Genomic DNA, 14,418 nt, shown 5'->3' with positions numbered 1-14,418 from the left:
ATTCTCAGTCATTTATTTCTCTTCTCTTTTCTTTCCTACCTGCCTTCTTTCTTGCATTTTCTTTCTTCACATGGTCTCCTTCTGTATCCTAAACTGAGCTCAAGCCCCTGATAGCCTTCCTGCCTTGGGCTCCGGAGTTCTGGGATTGCCAAAGTGAGCTGCCATTCTCAACACGATTTTCTTTGCTCTCAATCCATATGCCTCTCCCCTGCCAAAGTGGTTAAATACAGCACACAAATATTTGCTGATATTTATTTAGCTCTAGGTGCCAAGCCTTTTGACACCCATTCCCAAGTTTACATCTCTCAAGGGTTCTAATCCGCATTTTAAAGATAGAGAAACCGTGAGCAATGCCCTTAATGTCACAAATCTAATATCTGGCTGAGCTGTTGGTGCGTTTATAAATCGTAAAGTTGGGTTCCAGTCTTGTGTGGTCTCTTAAAGGATGCTTTATCTGAACATAAAGAGTCATAAATTTCATCTAGACTAACACAAACTTAAAGCAAGTCATGTTTGTTCTGGAGTCTATATATGTCCCCAACAATACCAAGGTTGATAAATAGACATATTCTGGGTCCAAGAGACAGCTTCTGGCTTCTCGGTAACTGAAGGACACTTACTCCATTGCCTTTCTTGTGATCTGAGGAGTCAGGAGACACTTCAGGAAGAGACCAGATTCACGAATAGTAATAGTTACTTTCCCCCAACATGGTATGCATATAACTTCTCAAATATAGACCCTAGTGCACTGTACCGGTACTGAATGCTTAAGTGAGTAGGGTGTGTGTGTGTGTGTTTTCATGTCTTTTGTGGTTTTTTTGTCCCTTGTGGGTACCTTAGGACAAGGTGTTGAAAGTCATTTCAGACTTGAATGCTTGTCACTGTAGTATTTTTGTCCTGATGTTCATTCTTATAAAACTACTTCAAAAACATTATATTTTATTTTAAGAAGCTTAATTTCATTTTTGTCCTGTCTGAACTCATAATCTTTTCAGGAGAACACCTTGTAACTTGGCCTTTGTTCTGAAAAATTAGCAATGTTCTTTGGCCAGAAGCAATAAAATCCCGACTGGCCTCTGGGTTCACTGGGCTCAAAGCCGGCCCCGTGAGAGGGCATTTTCTCCAGATGTCTTCCATGCTAGGTGGTGCCCCATGTCCCCACCTCTGAGATTCTTCGCCCAATCAAAAGTTGGGTTAGTTCTTGAGTGTCACAAAGAACACTAACCCAATTCACTAGCCAGGCATGGATGACAATAGCTTTATATGTGGCTCATGAGCTTATGTCTAGAGACTGTCTTAATTAGATTATGTGGGCCTATCAAGGAAGAAAGCAATGTGGAGACATTTTGCAAAGCTTTCTGTATATTCCATAAAGAGAAAGTCAAGAAAGAAAGAAGTATTTAAAAAGAAGTGGTCCCAGAATGCTGAATTGAACTTGTAATCTGAAAGGCCTTTCAGAACCTGGGGCTTAGGTGTTCTATCTCAAATGCCACTTTTGTGGTTATGTCTTAGCCTTGAAATATCCTCCCCCCCCCCAAAAAAAAATCACTTCTTAAATGTTACTTGTCTGGGAAAAATTATTCATTGATGGATTGTCACTTAGCAAACAGCCATCTCCAAAACAAAACAGGATAATTAAACTTAATTTAAAAAGAAAAAAAATAGTGATCTAAAATTGAAACTACAGTGGTAGGTATGCAAAAACTACCACATCACTTTTTAAATAACCATCTTGTTTCCAGCAGGATGTCATAAGAAAGTACAAACCATGCCAATATCTACCAACCCAGTAACTGGGTGCAGTGAAGGTCTCAGGGGCTAAGCAGAGATCTCCCAAAGTGAAGGGGCTGAGGTACTAGTAGCCACAGGTCCTTTCTGGAAATTAAAAGTCGAGGATCCTGGTGTCAGGTGGCACAAGCAGTCTTGTGGAAGTTACCACCGCAGAAGGAAAAGGAAGCAACTATGGCAAGGAGAAAAAGGTTGCAGAGGGAGTGGCGGTCCCGGTACAACGGGAAGTGTATCACAGATTCTTGTCTTCTCCTGCCCTGATAGCCACAAGTGGCCTTTAGTTTGTGTTATCCATCACGACACACGACTGCCTTAAACATATAATCCTTGCTTTCAGGTCTTTTCCACTCTTTGCTTGTTTTGTTTTGTTTGATTGTTTGTTTTTGTTTTGTTGTTGTTGTTTTTGGTTGTGTGTGTGTGGTTTGTGGGTTTGTTCGTTTGTTTGAGACCCAGTCTCTCTATCCCTGCTGGCCTGGAACTCATTATGTAGACGAGGCTGGCCTCGAACTCACAGAGATCCTCCTGTCTCTGCCTCCCCTACCGAGTGCTGAGATTAAAGGTGTGTGCCACCTTTATTCTTTGCTCTTTTACTCTCCTCACTTCTTAAAGTGAAAGCATCCCGAGACTTGTTGCTGCTCTCTTGTGCTCTTTTCCAGGTATAAGAAAATCTTTCTCAGGAAAGGCCTTCCTCTTCCTTCTGTCTTCGTAACCGACTCTGTTCAGTTTCTGGGATACAGGCTTTGGGCACCTAAAGATAGTAAGAGGAAATATCCTGAGGGCAGTGCCTGTATTCCCTGCCACCTAAGGATAAGCCCAAAGTGTGCATGGGGGTGGGGGACACAAACTGTTGTCTCAAAAACGTTACCCAACCATTGAAGTAAGGGGTGCTGACTGCCATAGACCACACTGAGAAGGGAGGCAGAAAGAGCTCAGATGGAATATGTCTGAGTTGCTGGCCAAGATTAGCAGCCATGAGGAGGGAGATGTGGGGTGCAAGCTTAGTGCCACAACAGGCTGCCCCTTTGGCACCCATTACAGAGTGTGTGGTTGACCCTTGCATTTGCGCTGCTGTCACTGCACTGTGCGCACAGTCACGTTCTGCTCAGAGCATGCTTCACTATTGCCTCTCAGCCTGACTCATCACTTGATGTCGTCAGCCTCACCAGAGACGGTGTCCTGGTTCCTGACACTGTGAGTTCGTTCACTGCCAAACACTTTCCACATGGTGCTGGGATAGACAGCATACTTCTTTATGCCGGGTGGTCCTTGAGACTTACATTCTAAGTCAGAGTTAGCTTAGGTAGCGAGGGGGAGAAAGGACCCAAGTAAGTGCCCTTGGAGCCAGCATTTTATCCAACTAGTTACCCAGTAGTTTAGAATCAGCCATGGGGAAGCCCTTTGCACCATGGAGGCTCGTTAAGCCTGTAAGGCAGACTTCAGGACTTCCCACCACTCTCAATTATGCCAACCTCTGGTAAAGGATCAAAGGGCATAAGGGTATGTCAGATAAGTAAAGCCTGTGACTGAACAGTACAGAATGCCATGGTTTGCATAGGGAAAATCTAACTCTTCATTATATTATGAAAAGAAGGCAGAAAGCCAGGCAGTGGTGGCTCACACCTTTAATCTCAACACTCAAGAGGCAGAATCAGGTGGATCTCTGTGAGTCTGAGGGCAGCCTGGTCGGATGTTGTGAGTTCCGGGACAGCCAGGGCTGTTAGGCAGAGAAAACCTGTCTGGAAAAAACATCACCAAAAGATAGAAAACAGGAGGAAAGGAAAAAAGAGCAAATGGGGGACAACCTTGTAAACACAGCAAGAGAAACCCCTTCCTAGTTTCTGCTCTGTGGTAGCTTGCTGTGGGACATCAGGCTGCCCACAACGAACAGCTTCAGAGCCTCTGAGCTATGTGTATGTGTGTGTTCCCTACATCACAAGTGCTTGAAACCTGATCTTTGGATGTTGCTAATTAGCTTTACTTCGTTGGCCTTAATTTCTTCATCTATAATTCTGACATCAGCAATAGAACTCTCACTACCCCACTCCAGACAACTGAGAAGAAGTTAAGACAAAGCCATAAACAAACTAGAGTCAGTCATTTCTACAGACCTGGAAAATACGGCTTAGCATACAATTCCAACAGCCCCATATCCCAGGCTGATCATAGACAGCATTGGGCCAGAAAGGCCTCCTCAAAGACTTAGCATTTAATGATCATTGGCTCTTTTGCAGGACCTCATCCTCAGGAAGACCAACCAAATAGAGCAGGCCCAATATAATTCTCCAACAGACTTTTTTCCCTTGAGAAGCTAGAAAGCGGTTATAGGAGTATATCTACCTTCATGAGAAAAAAATCTTCAGAGAGCAACTAAGAAATCTTCAATCTATTCCTATTCTGGCTTACGGAAGACATGCTATCTACCATATCTGTGTTACATACTTGGGGGTACGAAGAGAAGATAGAGAGAATCTTGTCCCCATTGCAGTAACTTAAGGCCGACTAAATAGGCATATAAGTAATTATGCAATTATAATTTGATTTCATAAGCATCTATAGTTCTCTTTGTGATTCTCTGAGGATATGTTTATATGGGAAAATTAGGCTTAGAATTTCAAACAAACGATGTGTGAACTTACAAAATTTAGTTCCATGTTCAATTGAGGAGAAATTTTTGGAAATTTCCCGCCGTGGGGCCTGATGGTCATAATATTCCCATCACAGAAGTAAAATCAACGTAGTGTCATCATTATTAGTGGTTCTTAATTAAGATGTGTACAAACTGCTGTCCCTTTTATTCAAAGTTGATAAAGAGTGAGCCTGGCTGTATTGCTTGATTTTGTTGTTTCTGTTAAAGGACAGAAGAAATGAATTCTGAAGACATTGGAAATAAGCCAAAAAAAAAAAATATGTTTGTATATTTTCATTGACCTGCAGTTTTTCTTCTCTAGAAAAAGTTTCTTGCATTTTTGGGGAAGTAAGCATGCCGTTCTAAACTTCTCTGAAACTCTCCACTTACACAGAAAGTATCAAATACAGACGTTCACTAAAGTGCTCAAAACTGGGCATCACTTAGGTTGGCAGGCACCAGCTTGTCTGCAAGGGGGACCCTGAACTGTCAGAAAATTAAAGACTTCCTCCTTGAGGCAAAGGCTTGCAGACATCAGGACATCCATTAACACTGTGAGAAGGAAATAGTGGCAAGACTGTTAGGTATAGGAACTTACAGGTTATTGTTACAAAGAAATAAAATTTGATGGACCCAAAAGGAATACCTTGTACTACTGATTTATGCACCATCAAGGATAAGGAGCAGAATGGGAAAGAGAAAGAGAAAGAGAAAAAATAAAGGGAAAAAAACAGTACAGCAAAGAAACACAAGACATGGGGAGAAAACTAACTTTGCCTTCATTGTCAGTGGTTAAAGGTGTGCGCTAAGGGCATGTCTGAATTCCAGCCAGATCACACTGACCTAGACGGTCTTTGGATGTGATCAGAGCAGCCATGTTGCTAGATTAAAATTACTCTACGTCCTCTCTCTTTCTGTTCAAGCTAAAAATCATATAGAGTTTAACTATTAAAACAGTTACCAATCCCATGAATTTAACAGTCCGAATGTCCTTATGAAAATCTGTTGGTGCAATGATCGTAGTCCTGATCATCTGTCCTTCAGCAAATGTCCATTGCAGCATCAAAGTTTTCCTGCTTACATCGGATTGGATCTTTATCAATTTTTATGGAACCCACAGTCTTTCATCACCTGTGGAAATGTAGGCAAAACCTCTTCTCCAATGCAGCATGTTCCCTGGTCTCCATTCTAATGTTAAAACATCTTTAAACTATACAGGTTGATCTAATTCAGAAGTTTTGTTCTACCATCCAGTGTCTTTCAGCTAATTTTTTTTTATCATGGTATTGAATTATTTTATGAGCTATGGTGTGACTAAATCTCAAGAAATGGCATGGACTTTGAAATCATGCAGTCAAGAGTGTATGACTCATATGACCTCATTCATATGGCTTAAGCTGCCTAATCCTTCCCTTAACCGTCATGCATGTGGACAATGAGAATTGCTTAAGAAAAGTACTCTTTAGCTACAGAACCCAAGGTTCCATCAAGAGAACAAAGTACAGAGCCACACTGTTAGTATTTATCACAGAAAACCAGAGTACCTGCTGAAGTAATGTAGGGAGAACTAGCATGGCTGTGCTCTGCGATGTGAGGTGTGTCTCATCTTCCTATATCAAAATGCATTTTATGGGGCTGGAGAGATGACTCAGTGGTTAAGAGCACCGCCTGCTCTTCTAGAGGTCCTGAGTTCAATTCCCAGTAACCACATGGTGGCTCACAGCCATCTATAATGTAATCTGATACCCTCTTCTGCAGATAGAGCACTCATATACAGTAAAAAAAATAAGTAAATCTTTAAAAAATGCATTTTATTTAATCCAGCCATGTCTACTCTGAGCTTTGTGTCCATCCTTGTGAATGGGCAAACACTTATATGTACATATATGCATACACACACACACACACACACACACACACACACACACACACACACACACTTTATCGATTAGCAATAGTTTCTCCTAGGAAAGATGAAAAGGCATAGCTCTATTGAAAACATTAGGATTCTCAACATTTGAAATGCTAAAGCCCACCCCATTGCTGCTGCTATGTGCTACAAACCCTTGATCTTGTTCAGACTGAGAATCTTGGAAAGTTCAACTACAAATGCATACCTAAAGAGTGTTTCACTTTATTGATTGCACTTTTAGAGGAGACAAATGGAAATTATGGCAATACAAGTCCCTGTGGGGATGAACACTAGAATTCTACAAAAAAAGGAGATAAGTGTACATTGAAGACAAGAAATGAGAAAGAAGAGCAAGACACAGAAAGTATGTTCTTAAATAAGAACCTGTTAAGGGCTTAACTTGTCTCTTTCTTTTTATCATTTTCTATTGGACCACAAAGCCATCTTCTATTGCAGATGCAGTTTTAGACTTCATTTCTCCCTAAGTTATAATTAATTTTCCTGAATTCCTCCCAAGTCTTCAATGAGTGCTTTGTTCTGAGAAATTAAGGTGCACAGCAAGAGAGGAAAGCATAGAGTTTCTACACTACAGTCAGGTAGAGCCCAGCCCCGCGTCAGTAAGACGGAGGGCAAATGAGAGTTTGAGTGGGTACAAGCCTATGGCAGAACTTGAGGCATGTGATGAAGAGTCAGCTGACCTCAAGAGTATAGCTGTGAAAAGAACCTTGTCCCTTGCAAATTCAGTAGAGGAAAACAGAGGCTGAACGACAGCAGGCTTCTCCAGAGGTAATGATTAGCAAAACTTAGCCCATTAGACTGCTGGCCCCACATTTACCTCGCTCTCTTCTTTCTCTGGGTGCTTTCTTTCAACACAAACTTTCGAAACCAAGCACTTGTCAATTGTGTACCCACCCAACCCAAGGAGACAACTAATCAACCGGAAGCCATAACCCTTATGAAATTGGTGGCTACTTACTAGCTGGGACATGGTGTTGTGCCTACATTTTCATCCACTGTAATTGAAGACGGCACACACAAAGCCTCTGCCATACAAGTCTGAGACTGTGTCAAGCCAGACTTAGGCTGACCACACTTCCTTATTTGCACAGTGCTTCAACAGTCTAGGGAATTAAATTCTCTCCAAAAGAGTGTAAGGAAATAGTGAAATTTGTAAGAGTGTATTTTAACTTTTATTTATGTGAAGTGTGTGTGTGTGTGTGTGTGTGTGTGTGTGTGTGTGTGTGTGTGTGTGTGTGTGTTGTATATAATGTGCCTATAGAGGCCAGAGAGCGTGTCAGATTCCCTGAAGCTGGTGTCATAGGTGACTGTGAACACCAGAGATGGGTGCTGGGAACTGAACTCCTGACTTTTACAAGAATAACCAGAGCCCTTAACCACTGAGTCATCCCTTCAGCCCCCCAGAGTAGATTTTTCTAGATAAAACTTTCACATAAGTCTCTACTTGCTGTCATGAGGTCCATGTAATAATATATAATCCCATCTTCCCAGTCACAAAGTATTCTGCCTTTGTCAACACACCATGCACATTTACTAAGTTCTTAATTCAAACTATAATTGAATCAAAAAGAACAATCAAGTCACAGGAGTTTTCCTATTCAAATTTTGTACATATGTGTAAATGTACACTCTAAGGTGATTACAGTTTGTCGACATCTTTAATTCTAGGACATATTTGCACTTAGGTGGAGATTTCACTTGGTTATTCAGTAGAATTAATGAACAGAAGGCTGGTGGGACCATATTGTAGAGATCCCAAGGCTCACTAACCTCAGTCTCAATGCATTCACCTGTGTGCACAGTGATCTTACTACAAGCATTAGGTCAGCTTCAGTTCTTTATGAAAACCACTTTGAAATGATGTTGACAGATATGAGGAAGGCTAACCAAATATTCAAAGAGTACCAACTTTTTGTTTCCCTCACCTTATCCTGCAATCTGACTACCCAACTAGAAAAATAACTCATACCCTAATCAAATTACTTAGAGTCATATAAAATGGATGCCAAGTAGAGAAAAACATGTCTAATCACTTCTCTAGAAAAATCTTTTTTCCCCCCTAGTACAAAGCATTGCAACGTTTTGAGCTGACTTCTTAACATTGGGTGAAGATGCATCAGCTTTGGTAGTTAGAGGCTTTAGAGCTATTCTTGTCGATCCAGTCCTGGACAATACAGAGGAACCCCATGGTATTCCCAAGTACAGACTGTCAGTTTTTTTTAACCTATCCATCTTGTCTGTTGAACAAATAAGTGCTCAGTTTAAAAGGCTCCTCTCTCCAGGTCTCTGTCTGCTGCTTTCTTAAAGCATCTTTCAGCTAGAGCCTTTTAAGGAAGGGATGCCACCACCACAAGTTAGCAAGTTTAATCAACACGTTGTCATGTTAAGACCCATTACCAAGCAGTCTGATGACCACGCCTTCCTTATAAGGTGCCATGTCTTTGCACCATCGCTTTATTAGATTGGACATTTAAGTGCATTCTACTGACTCACTTCTAGAGGTCATAAATCTACTCTTTGGTTCATATACTGTTCAGTAACAACCATCTTAGAGATGCTGTTTTTAAACCTTCTCATGGAAAGCTCAGCTTCTTAGGGGTAAATCACCATAGGGTCATAGAAATTGCACATAATGTAGCTCAGGCTGATCTGTGACTCAAGTCTGTTGAGAGAGAGAGAGAGATGTGAAGATAGAGATATGCAAGACAGAGACCAAGGTCCCTTTTTCTGGAGCCTTCCTCTTCCCTTTTCCTTCCTTTAGGCCCTGGACTTTTGCCATCCTCACATCTGGTGACAAGCAAACAGTAGCTCCGTGGCCTTCATGACCCAGGGTCACCATGCCCTCCAATTTCCTATCTATTCAGAATTCTTAGTACAAACCTGTCAAGCATTAAGCAATTGCTCAATAGTCTCCCATATATTTTTTTTTTTTTTGCAAGTGACTTTTCATTTTATCCTTTACTGTTGGTGCCCAGTAAATGTTTCCTAACTGTTGAAGGAAGGAGAGAGAAGGAGAGAAAGAGAAGTGGGAAAGGAGGAAGGGAGAAAGATTCTGTAATTGACTTGTGGGGGGAAATGTGAGCAGATAGCACATTTCTATTACTTAAAAAATTAAAATGCAAAATAATGTGTTTAAGTAAGAGCACTTCTGTGTATATTTGTTTATATTGGTCTCCTTTATCCCTCTCCTTCCCAACCTCTATCACCTCCTGCTCATCCTCTTTCACCTCACAGTAACTCCCTTCTGTTTTCATTCTCACATGTATCTTTGGCACTCCGTAAGACCTCTTTTCCCCCTCTCATTGATCCCTATCTATTGTACTGACCTGTATTCACACTCCGTCTACACATGTATTCAACATACAAAAGCTAAACCCAAGTTCTGCATATGAGAGAAAGCATGCCTGTTTGTCTTTCTGATTTGGTGCTACTTTAGCACATATAATTTCTACCTGGACACATTTTCCTGAAAGTGTCCTGATTTCACTGTGTGGCTGAATAAATTCTCCCAGGCATATGGACCACATTTCTTGTTTGTTTATTTGCTGGTTGACATCTAGGAATTCTTTATTTTCTCGGTATTATGAGTACTGAAGCCATAGCCTTGTATGTCTATGTACGATACACATGTGCACATAAAAGGAAGAGAGACCAAAACAGAGACAGAGATGAGACAGAGAAACACTTGTTACAGAAGTAGATGATGAGGACGAAGATAGTGATGATATTGGTAGCGTCAGTGACAATTCTCATTTAAAGCTAACTGATTTTATCTGGATAGCCATTGATAGAAGTCAGGTAAAACTGCATTACTACAACAACCGACATGAACTATTTGATGCCAAAGCCAGGCTATGCAGTAGCAGTACATCACTGGTAAATGTGTTCCCCATGATTTAGTTTCCATTTGTGTGCTATTTTTCTCTTATATCCGTTTTTAAATTTAAGAATCACTAGTCATATTTCTCATATATATATGTATATATAGAGAGAATGAGTATTAAGTATTTAAGTATTAGCTCAAAGCTAAACAGTAATGTTAGAAATTACATATTTGCTATATGTATTCCATGATCTTTCACACCTAAATACTAGGAATCCTCTGTTCCTGACCTCTTTTGTCTTCAATTGTTTTCTTCTGAACACTTTCACTTCACTGTAAACAAACATATTAAGTTCACAGTGGCCACTGTCTTCGATAAACCAGAGTTTATCAGTAGTAATAGCATGAACATATTTTAAAACAGACAAGATGATAGATTACTTTGGGTTTCTTGTTATTAGAATGACTAACCATTTGTAAATGTCTCTAATTAGTGCTACACAAATAGTGATAGTTTCAATGCCAAAATAATTGGCAACAAAATTATTTTATGTAGATTTTTCAACTAGAAATTATGTGTACAGACAGTGGTGTGTTTTTAGGAATACAGGGCCAAATTAAATATATTCTTGAAAATATTGGAGGTTATTTTTATTTAAAGAATTTTGAATAAATACATAAACAATAATTTGAGATTCAAGATTGCTCATTATTTCATGTGAAATTTTTGTGTGTGTCACGCTTCAACACTTTGTTAATAATTATGCTTTGAAATATGCTTCTAAGTGCCAACGAGCAGATTTTAGATGTTGCTTGAGTATATTTTTCTGGTAAAACAAGACAAATTACACACACACACACACACACACACACACACACACACACACACACACAGTACGCTGCTTATAGAAGTCATAACCACCTACAACTCCAACTCAGGAAATCCAAAGCCATCTTCTAGCCGCTAAAGGAATTTATAACCATTAGTACATGCAACACACACACACACACACACACACACACACACACACACACACACACACACACACACTTTATCTTAGAAGACAGATTTTTAAGAAAACTTTTAAGGAAGCTGTTAAACCCTTTACCAAAGTAGTTATTCCATTTTATATCTCAACAGCATTGTAAAAAGGTCCTAGTCTTTTTAAAAACTTTTTTGAAACAGTATCAACAGCTCTATTTGCCACCATTCTAATCACAGTGTTAGAATGATACTTGGTATCAATAGCTTAATTTTTCAGTATTCTCATCCTTTTACAGCTTGAATTTACTTTCCCTGATGAACAATGCTGCTACACAGTTTTTGTAAGATATAATAAGTTTTGATAAGATATAGAGTGGAATACTTTCATTCTTTTGGATTTGGATGTATTTTTTTCTCATTGTTACTCTGGAGAATTTGGGGGAAGATGGGTTCTTGGAAAAGGTACTTTATATGTGGTGTATGATCTCATCCATCATGGCTTCCCTCTCCCTGCCCCTTAACTGTGTCTTTTAAGAACAAAAGTTCTAAGTTTGAAAAAAATCTGATTTAAATCTCAGGACATTTTTATTTCTAAACACAACTTTTGACTGTGATCACTAACGAAGCCATAGCACATTTTGGCTCCACCTCTTGGAGCTGAGGTGGGCTCCCTCAGTCTGCCATTTATTATAGCCCATCTCTGTTCCTTCGTGTGAGCTACTGATCCTCACTACGGACCCGGGATCCCCCCCAGTGGACTCACTGAGCTAAGATGCAGGTATGTAATTTTTCACTATCCTTCCAGTCCTCCATTTCTATCTCTTCAAAATTATTCTTAGTCCTGTAGCAGCCTGCATGCCAGAGCCCCTCTTCCCCCACTTCCTGGAGCATCCACCTCTGCTGTAACTGCTCTCACTAGCTCTTTTCCACTAGTCCTCTTAACCTTTCCCCCTGGACTATCTCCATTCCTTTCTGTCACTTGCTGACCTGAATAGGCTGGGTGACAGGAACCCTACAGTGACTACACTTGCCTAGCACCCAGAGTGAGCAACAGCAACCAAAGAATGGAAAACCCACCCAACAAAGACAAGGTCAGATATCTACAAGAAGTGCTGCAAACATCCCAACTCCAGAAACATGGATTCCCAATACAAAAATACACACGTGAGCAGCCATGACAACACGCCTCCTCCTTCTGAAGGCAAGATTTTAATTTTACCTTTTTTCCTAGTATGATGTTACCAGAGCATTGGTGAAAGAGAGGCGAACACGTGCAGTGACGAAAATGCTGCTCAGCTGCTAAAATTTCAAAAAAATATCCAGGATTATTAACCTTCATTACTTTCACAACCATAATATACTCATGCGTACATTCAATAGACATAGTCTGTGGCATTTCCCAAGCTTCTCTGACTAGCGCAAACTTATTTTCTGATCTGTACGTCAACATAACATCACTGAACAATGTTGCCTTGACTGAACTGTGTGAAATTCAGTGGTGGAAACACTGGGGAGTGGCAGGATAGACTCTGAAGGCACCACTGAGATTGTCCAGTTATTTCCTTGGAAACCTGGACAGCCTCCCACCGCAATCCCAGATGTTAGCCAGCCTCTGCCATCCAGCTACAGTGTCATGTGCTAGACTTTACTCAAGGGCATATTGAATTCCCAGCATGGGCTGGAAGTGAGCACCCAAGCTTTAGTCTTTATTTGAGCTCACAGTCTTACCCAACCACATCTTCCGCGCTAGGGACTCTTGGCTGAAGATTGGAAGACTTGACTCAGTTGTTTGGGTTCAAGATTTCCCCTACCTTTGGTCCTATTAGGGTCTATCCAGCCTTCAGGTGTGTATGGCACAAAGGACTGAGGAGCAAAATAACTTCTGTTGGTGTGTCTGTCGACATCCCTGACATGTTCACTAACTCCACTATATGCACTGTGTGATTCGGAGCCCAGTTTGTTACAAGTGATGATTAAGAATATGGATAAATAGAACACATTTATAGACCATGGTAAGTGCCATATATAAGCCAAAATCTACTTGCATTTTACTTAAAGGCCTAAGAATGTTCCATCCCTGGACGAAATCTGAATGAAAATTCATGACAAAGTTGTATCACATGATTTTTTCTGGACAATGTCATGTGAGAAGGCCTGTGATGTTTGGAAGGTATAAATAAAACCCCACAGACAGTGGAACAAAGCTTTTTGTATTGCTATGCCATGGAATGCTTCACTGGTCTTTTCTGGTGTTTGATGGTCTTCACTTCACGGAGAGAAATGTTCCAGAGAACTTCTTGTGGTACTCCAGCTGATTCTGGCCGTTTCCACTAACTCACGCCTATTTGGTGGAACCTTGCAATTTCTGCTGAATTGTGCCACAGCCATAGGTTCATGTGGATGTTTGGTGTTGGCTATTGGACTAGACTGCCAGTATCCTAACAATGCAGAGTAGAATTGGCATAAGGAACTACCTCTAAACAGGTCCACAACTGTTTTTTTTTTCCTATTAACACTCTTTCTCCCCTCCCTCTGGCTGGTGGGTTAAAAGTGAGGTTGAAATATTTAAGATGCCTAAACTAGTAGGTTTTGAAAAATCTAACCTTTCATCTGGCACTGGGAGAATTTTTCCATGCATGGCTTCTGGGACTGACACTTTTGGGTCCTGCTCAAACTATGGCACCAGCCAAGGACAATGCATGCAGTAAACTTGAAACCCCTACCCAGGTCTAGCCATTGGACAGGACATTCTTCACAGTTGAGTGGAGAGTGGGGACTGACTTTCACATGAACTCTGGTGCCCCATATTTGACTATGTCCCCTGGATGGGGAGGCCTGGTGGCACTCAGAGGAAGGATAGCAGGCTACCAAGAAGAGACTTGATACCCTATGAGCAGATACGGGGGGAGGAGGTCCCCCTCAGTCACAGTCATAGGGGAGGGGAGTAAGGGGAAAATGGGAGGGAGGGAAGAATGGGAGGATACAAGGGAGGGGATAACAATTGAGATGTAATATGAATAATAAAATATATTTTTAAAAAAGGAACTAAATGCCAGGCCACATGTATTTTGGCACATTTATCTTTGAAGGTTTTGAGACAAAAAAGATGAACACACACGCTGGCAGGTTGTAGTTAGCCCTCAAGTGTAAAATGTGTAAGCATTTATAGGACAATGAAATAAAGAGGGAAGATGGGATTTTTCTAATACTTGAATGGTAAAACCCCGTGAAGGATCATGATGAATTAATTTTATGTTTACTGTGCT

This window comes from Acomys russatus, chromosome 12 (genome assembly GCF_903995435.1).
Source record: "Acomys russatus chromosome 12, mAcoRus1.1, whole genome shotgun sequence".
Taxonomy (NCBI): domain Eukaryota; kingdom Metazoa; phylum Chordata; class Mammalia; order Rodentia; family Muridae; genus Acomys; species Acomys russatus.
The sequence above is the reverse complement of the archived record's forward strand: the minus strand, read 5'-3'. Positions refer to the sequence as shown.